Genomic DNA, 14,722 nt, shown 5'->3' with positions numbered 1-14,722 from the left:
GTTGAACTCTTTGGTTGTACTGGTTCCTCCGTGAAAGGATCTTCTTTAACTGAGGGAAGGTGAAGGTGCTCGAGGCAGACGTCACTCGGGACTGGTCTCCGAGTGGATCCGAGTTTTGCCAACACATCAGCTGCTTGGTTCTTCAGTCTCGGAACATGGTGAAGTTCTAGACCTTCAAACTTCTTCTCAAGCTTCCTCAATTCATTGCAATATGTGGTCATGGTGGGGTTCCTGACGTCCCACTCTTTCATCACTTGATTGACCACCCAATCTGAATCGCCGTAGACCATCAGGCGACAGACGCCGAGTGAGATGGCCATGCGCAATCCGTGGAGGAGAGCTTCATACTCTGCTTCGTTGTTGGAGGAATCGAAGTGTATCTATAGCACGTACTTGAGCTTGACGCCCTTTGGCGATATGATCACAACGCCAGCGCCGGAGCCATTCAACATCTTGGACCCATCAAAGAACATTGTCCAATGGGCCGAGTAGATGTGGGTCGGTTGCTGTTGTTCTACCCATTCTGCTATGAAGTCAGCCAGGGCTTGAGACTTAATAGCTTTCTTGGCCTCGAACTTGATATCGCAGTACATCATCTCCATTGCCCACTTCGCCACTCGGCCTGACGCGTCTCGATTGTGGAGAATTTCCGACAACGGAGCATCAGAAACGACAGACACCGAGTGGTCTTGGAAATAATGGGCCGCCTTCTTCGCAGTCATGTAAATCCCGTAGATAAGTTTTTGATAGTGGGGATACCTCTGCTTGGAAGGAGTCAGGACTTCGGAGACGTAGTACACTGGCCGCTGAACTTTGTATGCTTTGCCTTCTTCTTCTCGTTCGACTGTAAGAACAGTACTCACGACTTGATTTGTAGCCACGATATACAGAAGAAGGGGCTCTTTACTGAGCGGAGCAGTAAGAACCGGCTGGGTGGAAAGTAGGACTTTGAGGTCGTCGAATGCGACTTGGGCTTCGTCTGTCCACTCGAAAGTATCTGATTTCTTCATGAGTCGGTACAGAGGAAGTGCTTTCTCGCCGAGTCGACTGATGAACCTGCTCAAAGCCGCTAGGCAACCTGTGAACCATTGAACATCGTGTATTCTGATCGGCCTCTCCATTCGGACGATGGTCCCGATCTTTTCGGGGTTGACATCGATCCCTCGTTCGGAAACGAAGAAACCGAGTAACTTTCCGCTGGGAACGCCGAATGAACATTTGGCGGGGTTGAGCTTGATATCGTACCTATGAAGGTTGGCGAATGTTTCTGCCAAGTCAGTCAGCAGGTCGGAACCTTTGGGTGACTTGACTACGATATCATCCATATATGCCTCCACATTCTGACTGATCTGGTCGAGAAGGCATTTTTGGATCATGCGCATAAAGGTAGCTCCTGCATTCTTCAAACCGAACGGCATAGTGATGTAGCAGAAGCACCCGAATGGGGTTGATGAAGGCTGTTTTTAATTCATCGGGGCCATACAGACAGATCTGATGATAGCCCGAGTAGGCATCAAGAAATGACAAACGCTCGCAACCCGCAGTCAAATCGACAATTTGATCTATGCGGGGGAGCGGAAAATGGTCTTTCGGGCAGACCTTATTGAGATGCTTGAAGTCGATGCACATTCGGAGCGACTTGTCCTTCTTGGGCACCATGACAACATTGGTGAGCCACTCGGAGTGGTGAACCTCGTGAATGAAGTTGGCTGCCAGCAGCTTGGCCACCTCTTCCCCGATTGCCTTCCTCTTGTGCGCGGCGGACCAGCGCAGGCGCTCTCGGACGGGCCGAGCGGTGGGATCCACATGCAGTCGGTGCTCAGCCAACTCCCTGGGTACACCTGGCATGTCAGAGGGTTTCCATGCGAAGATGTCCCAGTTCTCACAGAGGAATTGGGTGAGCTCGGCTTCCTATTTAGGATCGAGGGTGGTGGAGATGTTCGTCGGGCAGCAGTGTCGTCCATCGGGTGGATGCTGACCTTCTTCGTCTCTCCCGCCGACTGGAATGCAGACTCTGAAGCTGGCTTCTTCGAGCGCATCAGGTCGGCGGGGTCGACTGTTTTCTTGTACTCGTCGAGCTCAAGGACGGCCATCTGCTGGTCGGCGATTCTTGATCCCTGTTGCAGACACTCTTCGGCTCGCTGTCGATTGCCTGTGATGGTGATCACGCCTTTCGAGCCTGGCATCTTCAGCTTCAAGTATACATAACATGGACGGGCCATGAAACGCGCATACGCTGGGCGGCCCAGAATTGCGTGGTAAGCGCTCTGGAAGTCCACCACTTCGAACGTCAGCTTTTCCTTGCGGAAGTTCTTGTCGGAGCCGAAAATGACGTCCAACGCGATCTGGCCGAGTGACTTGGCCTTCCGTCCAGGGACGACTCCATGGAACTGCATGCTGCTCTCGCTGAGTTTGGATATCGGAATGCCCATCCCCTTGATTGTGTCGGCGTACATGATGTTCAAGCCGCTGCCGCCATCCATGAGGACTTTGCGCAGTCGGACTCCTTCCACCACCGGGTCGACGACCAGAGCCTGTCTCCCTGGGGTGGGTACGTGTGCTGGATGATCCGACTGGTCAAAGGTGATTGCAGTCTGAGACCATTTGAGGAACTTGGGGTTGGTAGGGGTGGCCATGTTCACCTCCCTGTTCACCAGCTTCAGTCGACTCTTGCTCTCAACGTCAGCAAAAATCATGAGTGTTGCATGGACTTGGGGGAACGGATCCTCCTTATCCTCCTCATCCTGTTCGTTGTCCTTTTCACTCGGTTGCCCTTCGCCAAACCCCTGGATCAGGAGGCGACACTGTCGAGTGGTATGCTTTGGATATATGGGGTTGCCTTCTTCGTCCATCTTCGTATGAACCGGACATGGCTGGTCCAGGATGGGATTATTGAACTGCTTCTTCTTGGGGGTAAACTGCGCCTTCCCTTTGCCCTTGAACTTGGCATTGGTCACGGCTGCAGCTTCTGCCTGCGGAGTGGATGGAGCTTTTTCCTTCTGCTTCCGAGTGTTAGTCCCGTCTCCGTCGCCGACTGTCTTGTGCTTGCCGCTTCGGATGCGGTCCTCTTCTTCACCATTTGCATAGCGTGCTGCTATCTCCATCATCTTGCTCATGGAGATGTCACCTGTTCGGCCGAACTTTAGGTACAGATCCCTGTACCGCACGCCTGCCTTGAAGGCGCAGACTGCTTGATGCTCGGTGACGTTCTCTACTATGTGGTAGAGAGTTGTCCAACGCTGAATGAAGTCACGCAGGGGCTCATTCTGCTTCTGGACGCAATGCTGGAGCTCCACGAGACCCGCATGGCGCTTGCACGTCCCTTCAAAGGTCCTGATGAACACTCGGGCCAGATCTGCCCAACTGTAGATGCTTGAGGGGGCCAACTGGTTCAGCCATGCCCGCGCCGAGCCGTCGAGCATCAGAGGGAGGTGCTTCATGGCGACATGGTCGTCTCCTCCTCCGATCTGGACTGCCACTCGGTAGTCATCCAACCATGTTTCTGGCTTGGACTCTCCTGTAAACTTGCTGATTCCTGTCGCCAATCGGAAGTTGGGCGGGATGTCAGCCGAACGGATGGCTCGACTGAAACACTCGGGGCCGGACACGATGGTCCTGCTTCCACTCGGACGGTCCATATCGTAACCATCGCGGTGGGCTCGGCCCCTGTCGACCCTCCACTGGGCGATACGCCCTCTCGCGTCGGGCCTTGGGTCGTAAGTGTCACCGACTGAACGCCCATCATCATGATGTCGGGGACCGTCGGGCCCACCCCACGGAGGGGTGCGTGAACGGCGACGATCTTCAGGATTTATGGAACGGTTGCCTCCCCTGTGTCGCTGATGGGAACCAGGGCTGTGAACTGACCGATGCGTATTCGCATGAACAGAACTATTGTGGATCCTGTTGTGCGACTGGGAAACAGCCGAATTTTGCTGCTACGCCGTGTGCAGCAGGGCGCGGATTTGCTCGATCCCCCTGGCAGCCTCTGAATCAGTCGGCTGAAGGGAATCGGCTATCTTGGCAGCCGCAGCCAAGTTGAGGAGAGGTGTGCGGAACAACTCCACGTTGTTCCGCCGTGTGTGCTGACTGACAGAACGGCGAGGTGGACGGCGCGCGCCGGACGTTTTGCCGATCTCGTGCTCGTTCCAGCCAGCTTGACGGGGATCTTCATGGGAGTTGGCCATGTGTACTTCTGCTGTAGGCCCGCGACCCGCGTACTCGGAAGGAAACTCAGTCGGAACCGAGTTCGAGTGCTGGGACAGCGGGGCAACCACAACAGACTCTAGAACCGCCACTTGTGAAGACGCGTTCTGGCGCGCCTGGGCATGTTGCACCCAACGCTGGAGCCGTGGACGGCGAGACCGCTTGTTGGGCGCGTGACGGTGGTGAAGATTGACACCGGAGCCGACTGCTGGAGAAGAAGAATGCCGCGGGCGCCGGCACGGAAGTGCGTAGCCCCACGACGGGGAAGCGCCTCGACGTCGAGAGGAGCATCCCGAAGCCATGCCGAATCGTTGACGATGAAGGAGAGAGCGCCGAAGAAGATCTGGTGACCCATGCTCGAATCTCCACCGGACGACATGACGAAAGGAAGTAGTCGCAAACTCGCCAGAAGTCGCTTAGACGCCTGCCCCACGGTGGGTGCCAACTGTCGTGGGTATAAGCCTGACAGTAGATGTGTAGGGTACGAAAAGGATGGACAGAGCCTTAGCTACGGCGAGGTTGTATGAGTTCAGGCCCCTCTGCGATGGAGGTAATAGCCCTACGTCTCAGTGCTCTGGGAGCTTGTTGTCGAGTGGAAATATGGAATACAATGAGTTGCCAACCTTTGCACCCGTGGGAGAGGGTGGCTTATATAGAGTGCGCTGCCCTCCACAACGGTTCGGTGCACAGGGGTGGAGTAGTGGCGAATAAATGCCTACGTTACAGGTAACGTACGTCTTAAATGCTAATAAAGGCGTGTGGAAACGTATGACCGTTTCCCCCCAGGGGGGTTACGATGCACAGAGTGGAATCCAGTCGGTTAGTTGATATACTCCGAATGCTCGTCTCCGACTGGATGGTCGAAGATCTGTTACCGACTGGATGATGGGAACTTCTTAGTTTAGTCGGAACTGACTAAGGGCCTTGTCCCTTATGAAGGGTAGTCCTTGGGTACGACCTATAGGACAGGCCTATGAACCTACCCTAGGACTATAGCCCCATCACTAGTTGACCCTGAAATTGAAAAGCACTACAAATGAACTCTGAAAATGTTGAAAGTTGGCATGCTATCATCATTTCACCCACATAGCATGTGTTAAAAAGTTGAGAGGGCTACGGCAAAAACTGGATGCAGTTCGTGTACAAAACGGACAACCTCTCTCGAAGTAGCAGGGTTTCGAACGAGAACTCATCTCTTACAAAGGGATTTCATTTGTTTGAACTAATTTGAACTCCATACTTTTTGTGTGTTCAAAATGCACCATTCAAAGGCACATCACAAAATGGACAATCTCTCTCGAAGTAGAAGCGACCCCCACAATAAGAGACGCCATTCTTCTTCTCTCATATATGGTGGACACTAGCTCACCTGATTTTTCAACCGTCGATGATGGTCGCTACTCCTACTTCCCCTAGTGCATAACCAATATCTAGCACAAGGAGAAGAAGGAGAAGCGACCCCCACAACAAAAGTGGTTCCGCGGCACGCCACGTGGTTCCGCTGCACGCCACGTGGTTCCGCTGCACGCCACGTGGGACTAATGGTCTTTCATTTTTAAATGACTGTTTTAATCAAAACAGATCTGTTACAAAAGGGATTTCATTTTTTGAACTTATTTGAACTGAAGACTTTTTGTATATATATGTGGTCGAAATACATGATAACATGAAGTTAGAAAGGGCTAAACCATTCAAAAGTAGCAAATGGAGTTAGAAAGGGCTAAACCATTCAAATTTGGAAACTATAATGGCACAAACAGAAACTAGACATATATAAATTGGTCCAAGAAGTACATGATACTAGTCCAAACAGTACATAATAATAGCTACCATAGATATATATACAAGTGTTCGACGTTCAGAACACTACTCGTCTGAATCATCTAAATCAGAATGTCCACCTTCCTCGAGGTGACGCTGGCCATAGTGGACGACTCGAATCTTGCGGTACAACTCGTATGAAATGTATGCATCTTTTGCTGCATACTCAATGTTGATATCATCAAGTGGGCCCTTCTCCCAAAGTTTGTGCTGAGACTTTGGGAAACTGGTCTTCATATCAGCATATGAATTGTCGATCAAGGCAACTGCCATATGAGCCATCGAAGTCCTGTTATGTCGAAGCCTAAATATCGTTTGGAGATCAACGAGGCAACCAGCTGGTATCTCAATACCGAAGCTGTGCCTCATCTTCAGCTTGTCGTTCCTTATGTCTACGGAAGCAAAAGTGATGCCGCTGCGAAGGAAGTCCATGAGTTCTGGACAATGCTTGTCACTCCTGCAACAGAAACAAATTAAAATGGAACAAATGTTACATAGTGCTGCAATAAGGAAACATGTTTCAGTACAACTAAAGAGAAAATTATCTTTAGGATTCAAATAGAACATATGCAATGGAACCTAGAGAGATCACTATAGCTATCCAATGGAACCTAGAGAGATCACTATAGCTATCCAATGGAACCTAGAGAGATCACTAGCTATATGCAATTTTCATGACTATGACATATCATATTGCTATCCAATGGAACCTAGAGAGATCACTAGCTATATTCAATTTTCATAACCTTGGATCAAAGAACACCGCATAAAATTGTATCACTACAACTATGATTTCAATGGAACATATTGAACCAATCAGATTTTTCCGATTGTGGAACACTATTCCAATCAGATTGTGTTCCCTTCAACTAATCAAAATTGTTTCACTACAACTAATTGAAGCGAACCAACTATGATTCCAATGGAACATATTAAACACTAGTTGATTCTAATACGATTTTTCAGATTATGGAACACTATTCCAATCAGATTGTGTTCCCCTTCAACTAATCAAAATTGTTTCACTACAACTATTTGAAGGGAACCAACTATGATTCCAATGGAACATATTAAACACTAGTTGATTCGAATACGATTTTTCAGATTATGAAACACTATTCCAATTAGACTGTGCTCCCCTTCAACTAATCAAAATTGTTTCACTACAACTATTTGAAGGGAACCAACTATGATTGAAACAAATAAACTTACAATGTCATTATCTTGGATCAAAGAAAGCCTCAAAACTTACCTCGCCCATTGGAAGATCAAGACATGGCGTGTGAAGCATAGTTGGATGACGGCAACACCGCGTTGATCGGCCGTGTACTCCAGATCAAGCCCCAAGAACTTCTCATGATCCACTGCGTTGTCAAACTATCGTTCCTTCAACTGTTGAAGAAAAAACAGCACCTCCCTGCTCAGGTTCGTGTACACGACATGGAGCTTGGTCGTGCCATGTGCGAGCACCTCATGAAAGCTAGTTGGCATGGTGGAAGAAGAGAATGGAAGAAGAGAGGAGAAGAACAGAGAGGGAGAGCGAGAGAGAAGAAGAAACAGAGAAATGGCGACTGTACGCTTCGGTTCGTGCTTTTCATCGTCCGAAACGACGCGGGATGCAAACCGTTTGGGTCTTTAGTCCCGGGTTGAGCCACCAACCGGGACTAAAGAGGTATACCAACGGTCGCCACCACTACGGCAGGCCACGTGTTAGTCCTTTAGTCCCGGGTTGAGCCACCAACCGGGACTAAAGGGGGATACGAACGGTTGCCACCACTGCCCACCGCGTAGCCCTTTAGTCCCGGTTTGGGACACGAACCGGGACTAAAGGCTCCTTACGAACCGGGTATAAAGCCTCGAGGGAGGCATTGAGAATTGGGGCGACGTGGCCGGGCCTTTAGTCCCGGTCCAGAGACAGACCGTGACTAAATGGTCCCGGCCAAAGGCCCGTTTTCCACTAGTGACTTTATATGACATGGCAACTCCTTATAGCCGATTGTTGACTGTATTATTAACCATGCTCTAATAATTCCAACCCCTACGTCGTTCGCTATAGGGGCATCTTTTGCACCAGTAAATGGCCCGCAAGGCAGGAAGGGGCATTGAACCGAGGCGTGAGCCCTCACGCATTAAACCACGGAGCTGCCAGCTATTACACATTAAACCAACGATCTGCCAGCCATTATGCATCCTTGACGTTCGGTGTCTAGTCGCTGTAGCTCCAGAATTTATGCTCAATGGCCATGCAAAAGTTTCACATTTCCACTTTGTCACTTTACTTATTGTACTGTTGTGCAGAATGTTTTTTCCATGTACTATGGAGTGAACTCTTCCCAACACAAATTTACTGAAGTTTTAATCTTAAAGTAACTACTTTCTCCGTCTTCGTGTATAAGTCATCTTACGAAAATAAATAATACCGAAACACTTAGTCATGGTGCATTAACTTTCACCTCGTTTCTTGTTTTTTAACATGGATAAAAGAATCAACCAATAAGAATCGTGGGGTGTGTATATTTTTAATGACTTGAGACTAACTAGCACGACATGCAATTATCAATTCATTGCATGCAATAGTATTAATTAGCAAATTAACATTAATTTATTTTTGTTTTCACTCCGTCTTGGTCATATATAGTGCACAACCTAAGATGACCTATACATCGAGACGGAGGGAGTAAAAAATTTAGACACTTTCTCTGTCTCGGTGTATAAGTCATCTTAGATTGTGCACCGCGATCAAGACGGAGAGAAAAACACAAAAAAATAATATTAATTTGTTAATTAATATCATTGCATGCAATGAACTAGCCACTGCATGTCGTGCTAGTTAGTCTCAAGTCATTGAAAACATACACATCCCACATCTCTTATTGGTTGATTCCTTTATTCATGTAAAAAAACAAGGTGAAAGTTAATGCAACGCGCCTAAGATTTTTGGTATTATTTGGTTTCGTAAGATGACTTATACACCGAGATGAAGGGAGTGCTATTTAGACAACTTTTCCGCTATTTGTATATTGTAACGATGCCTGCTCAGTTCCGCATTAGGTACTACCTCCGTCACAGTTTAGAAGGCACGGTTAAATTTACTCGCAATTCCACAATAGACAAGGTTTAGGATGCGTTGCAATTACTCCTAGCAGCTAATTAGTACTCCATTGTAATCCTTCTATATGCATGCGTAGTGTGAATGCTATTTTTCAGCCCATTTCACAGGCAATCAACAACCATCTAGGTTCTAGAGAATTTTCAAGCACGCCTTTTAAACCGTGACAGAGTGAGTAATATATATTAATTAACTTCAGCACTAATAAATTAAATAGCATCTTTCCGGTGCCATGCTTTACTCGTATAAAAACCTTCCTGAAGAAATTTCCATGGGATTTCTTAATTAGTAATTATGAAAAGATAAAACTTCCTGGCGAGGAGAGCGGAGGCTCATAGCATCTACAACCAGACCCCTCAGCCCTCCTCAATAGACCGGGCAGGCCGCCCGGTCACTACCCGGTCATTTTCATTTTCATCCCAAATATGAGGCGGATATGGGCACGCCTGCCACGTTGGACTGATGACTTGGCACCACACGGACTCGCCGGGAAACCCGATGGTCTGACAGACGCCTCGACCGTCGGTGCAGTGTGAACGCCGTGTGGCGTCGCTCTGGCCACCCGCCCGAGGTCGGGGCCAGCTAGAATAGCCGGCCGGCAGCCCCAACCCTAGCTCATCCGCCTCCTCTTTCTCTCTGCCGCCATCCGAGCCCGTGTGCCTCCTCTTGCGGTTCCCTCTTCGTCAGTACGGTCCGGCGGCTCGTCACCACCTATGCGCAGCTCACTCCGGAGCGGCGCCTTCAAATCGAGGATGAGATCCAGGCTCGTTGCGCCGCCCGCATCGCTGCGGGTCTCCCTCCAAACTCGCAGAAGACAGAGGAAGAGGAGGAGGAGGAGGAGCAGTAGGAGGAGGAGAAGTTGGAGGCCATGGAGGAGGGAGCTCCCGGCTAGAGCATGGACAAGGCGGAGGCGGAGGCCATGGATGAGGCCGCGTTGGAGGCCAACCGCCGGCTCATCCGGTAGAGGCACGCGGAGGCTGACGCCCTTTTTGACGGGCTGGATGCGGAGATTGAGATGAAGGAGGCCGCAACGGAGCAGCTGGAGGCGTTGGAGGGGGCGGAGCTGCGGTATGCGGTCATTTATCCGTCGGGGGGCACCGAAATCATCGACATCTCCAACAAGAAGTAGCTAGGTTGTACGTAGTACGTAGGTTTCATTTCTTGCATGTTTTTGTATGAATTTGAGGATTTTAATATGAGATGTCCGGATGTAGACTGTACTATTTAAGACGTGATCATTGAGTGTATGGGGACTCGTTCGAACGCATCCGCGGGCATTTGGAGGGTCGGATTTGAAGTGTTCAACTGTAGATCTCCAAACAGAGGGGGGATAGGGGAGGGGCACTAGGTTTCACCGAATAGCCCCTCATCGTAGCAATGCGAGCAGATGTTTCCAACACAGGGCCTTGCGAAATCTCACGCAAGGTTACTTCTGATACATCACACATCGTAGTAATCCTGAAGCACCTTCTATGCTATTAGTATTAAATTCATTTACAATTCCAGATTCCAATCAATATTATACCATTTTGTTCGTGCATTTTACTTACCATCATTGTTTTTCTTGTGACACTTCTTTCATTTTCTAACTGAACTTTCATTTCCGCCAACTAAAGACGTGCATTTTTTGTTACTCCGTGCATATATATAGGAGTACAATTATCAACTTGGAATACAAGGCAAGGTATGACAAATCCTAGTCTGTTTCATATTTTCTAAAAAATAATATACTCAACACCCCCGCAGTCACAACGGTAGCGTCGCAGATGGTGAGACTGGAAAAGAATCCGAATGTAAGCCAACAGTCACCCCCCAGTCGTAACAGTCCATGCATCGAGAAAGTTGTGGTTGGACTGAAAACCGACGAGGTTGCTCAAGCAAGGCGGTACCCATTTGTGTCGATGTGGAGTTAACCGAGAGCGTAGGATGGTGTAGCCGTGGTCGAGGTAGCCGTGCGAAGAAAGACGTGGTCGATGTCGAGTCGGGATAGCCGGTGTCAAGGAAATCACCTTGGAGATGCGTGCGCAAGGAGGCACCGAGTTAGTCATGGACGCAGAGGTCCGCCGGAAAGAAGACGTAGTTGACGACGCGTAGCGCCGGGTTTGCCAAACCAAGGGATACATCATGGACGAAGGCACCCACCGGTGTTGCCAGCACCGTTCATGCATAGACGGACGAAGTCGATGTTGCCGATGTGCCGCCCCAGGCTTGCCAGGCCTAGGAGCACATCGGGGACGAAGGCACACGTCGGTGTTGCCAGTACCGGGCACGCGGAGACGGGACCAGCACACAACATGTATGCCATGTCGAGGAGGCTAGCAGAGAAGGACTCGACGACGATTGCGACGCAAATCGTCGGGGGGCGATGTTGCCCGCAGTGGTCGGAGTAGATGAAGTGATCGGGGAAGACGGCATCGACGCTGGTGATGAGCTAGTGCCGGACGAAGATGAAGGAGGTGGACGGGCGGTGCGGCTCGGGTGAGCGAGCTGGAAGAGCGCCAAAGGAGAACGGTGACGGCGGCCTGATGGCGGTGGCGACGGCTGGTTAGGAGAGCGGCCACGATACTCGAAGTAGGCGAGGAAGAGCCCGACAGCATGACGAAGACTGACACGGACAATTGTGCTCGGCGCGGCGCATACCACGGAAAGTCGACGCGCGGGGACGACACAGTGGACCGCGCGCCGCGTTTTTACGACCCGAAGGGGCGACGAAGCGGCAACGCACAGGTTGAGGCAATGGTGGGAAGACCTCGGGGGTGGCGGCATAGACCGTGTGTCGCCACACTACGACCCGAAGGAGCGACGCAATGGCGGTGCGCGGGTCGGTGCAGCCACGGGGACGACCTCGGGGAGAACCACTGGGCGGCGGCGCTGCAGCCCGACGGGTCAACGCAGTGGCAGCCCGTTGGTCGATCGATGGAGGGGCGCGCTATACTCGAGACAGCCTTCATAGGACCTGCGGAGGTGCATGCAACCGATTGATCAGGTCAGTCGCACGACGCGGATGGAGTCGATCGCGGCGGGCGGGTGATCAATCCGATCGCACGCGAGGTCGGGGCGCTGCTCGATGATGATGATGGTGTCATGGACGATGATGCGGGGTGACCGAGCATACCAAGGCGACGACGGCCAACTGGGAACGGCATGCCAGAGGAGGCCGGCGATGGGTCGGGGAGCCCGAGGCAGCCGGCAAGCCGAGGGTGCCGGCAGGCCCGGCAACCGGCGAGGGGGTAGGCAGCCGAGGCAACCGGCAGGCCCGGCGCAGCCGGCAGGCCTAGGGCATCCGACATTCTCGAGGCGCGGCCAACGAGTGTTGACGAAGACGAAAGGTGGGTGATGCAAGCAGCCCATTCAGCGCGGGGCGGCGACGACGGCGTAAAGTGACGGGCGCGCGGATGACGGGCCGCCACGTCGAAGTAGAGGTCGGCTGGTCCCGCCTAGGTCGGAGTAGACGACGCGGGTGTCGACGGCGACAGTGGGCGACGCAACCCGATCTTAGGAACACCAGAAAGGAAGAACGCCAATCAAGAGACCGGCAAAATAGACAAAACCAGGATCAGATCGGGAAAAAGACTCTCTAAGGCAGCCGGTCAACAAGACCGACGGACGAACCCTAAGTACGGGCGGCGCGGCCCCCGGTGGCGGTCATGGAGGCTGACCACCCTGGTGGTGACGCATGGTACGGAAGCGGCCGACAGCGCCTAGGTCTAGAAACTTGTGACTGATATCATGTTGAAGGGGAATAGAGGGATTGGTGGAATAGCTGTTGTATTATTTATGCCTTATGAATATATATATATAGAAATACAATGATCAATTTAGAATACAAGTCACGGTTGTATAAATCCTAATCGATCTCATTTTTCCTAATAATCAATATACTCAACACTAGGCCGAGCCACCCTAGAGAATCTGCGAGGCCATAGCTAATTTTAACTTACTTCATTTGTAAATATAAATCTTTTTTAAGACTTCATTATATCTCTCCCTAATAATAAAGCACGGAGTGCTTCCGTCGTCCGTCGTGGTCATTTTGTAGAAAACCCCGTGGAGTTTTTTAAAATCTACTCGCAGTCCGGATTTAAATGAGAAACGAAACTTTTTTTGTACTTTTACAGTAAACCCCGTGTGGTTTCCCGAAATCAACCCACAGTACATAATTAAGTTAAACAACGAATCGTTTTTTTGAATTTTTGTACAAACCTCCTTCAGTTTTCATAAAATAAACCCGCAGTACATACTTGAGTAAAAAAACAATCGTTTTCCGTATGTTTTCGAAAACACCCCTACAGTTTTTAATTAATTAATCTGTAGTTTAATTATAAGTGCAAAATACTTTAAAAATCATATCTTTCAAACGGTAACTCGAATTTTACATTATTATATATGAAATTTTATTAGAAAAATACGAAGAATCTGAATATAATGTTAGTTTATCTATTTAATTTTTTAAAATTCTGTTTATAATGTAATTTTAATCGATAATGATGCGCACAATCTAAATATAATGTTATTTTATCTATTTAACAATTTTAAAATTATATTTATGATGTAATTTTAATCAATAGCGTACAATCCATTTTTTTCATAACAAGGCCGATCCATGTTGTTAATTAATCCGCGTTCCAATTATAATTAAAAAATACTTTAAAAAATTATATCTTTTAAAATGTAACTATAATTTTAAATTATTACATATGAACTTTCATTCAAAAAATGTGTTGAATCGAAATATAATGTATCTTACCTATTTAATTTTTAAATTTTCTATTTACGATGTAATTTGAATCTATAGTGATGCGTAAAATCTAAATATGATGTTATTTTACTTATTTAACAATTTTTAAATTATATTTATGCAGTAAGTTTATATAAAGGTCTCAAGTCATGATTATTAGGTTAAGACGTGTTGTATGGTTTGCTCCCGTTGCAACGCACGGGCTCTTTTGCTAGTACTGTACATAAATGTATATAGACATATTTTAGAATATAGATTCATCGTTTTGCTTCGTATGTAGTTAGTAGTTTAATCTTGAAAAAAATATATTTTAAAAACGAAGGAAATAAAAGATAATTCTTCACAATATATACAGTGATTGTAGGCTCTTCCTCAAATGGTATGGGGTCAGCTGATCCCCTGACCCCCCACAGCCAACACATAGAGACGCCACTTCTAACTTGTATTGTTGTTTATATCACACTATTTTAGCAGCGTATAACTTGCTTTACCGTCCCAGCGACCTCACCTCATATCCATGTTTATTATATTCTTTCTCTTTCTTGTTTTTTGTCAATCACGTGCAAATGATCAAACGTATGAGAAAATAAATAAAAAGTATGGCTGTACGGACGAACGTATAAAAAACACGTTTGGTCAATTACCAAATGCATGTATGAACATTTAAAAGATCATATTTGTTATGTCCGGCGGTAGATGCTTTTAGAGGAGGCAAACAAAAGATGTTTTTGATTTGACGTATACGCTCGTAGGCGAATAAAACAACCAGATAATTGACTTGGATGGGCTAACCCGATCTCCGTCTGTGCGGAACCCATCTCCACTCCTCCCTCTGTTCATCGGCAGGG

Source organism: Hordeum vulgare, chromosome 6H (genome assembly GCF_904849725.1).
Source record: "Hordeum vulgare subsp. vulgare chromosome 6H, MorexV3_pseudomolecules_assembly, whole genome shotgun sequence".
Taxonomy (NCBI): domain Eukaryota; kingdom Viridiplantae; phylum Streptophyta; class Magnoliopsida; order Poales; family Poaceae; genus Hordeum; species Hordeum vulgare.
Note: the sequence above shows the minus strand (reverse complement) of the source record.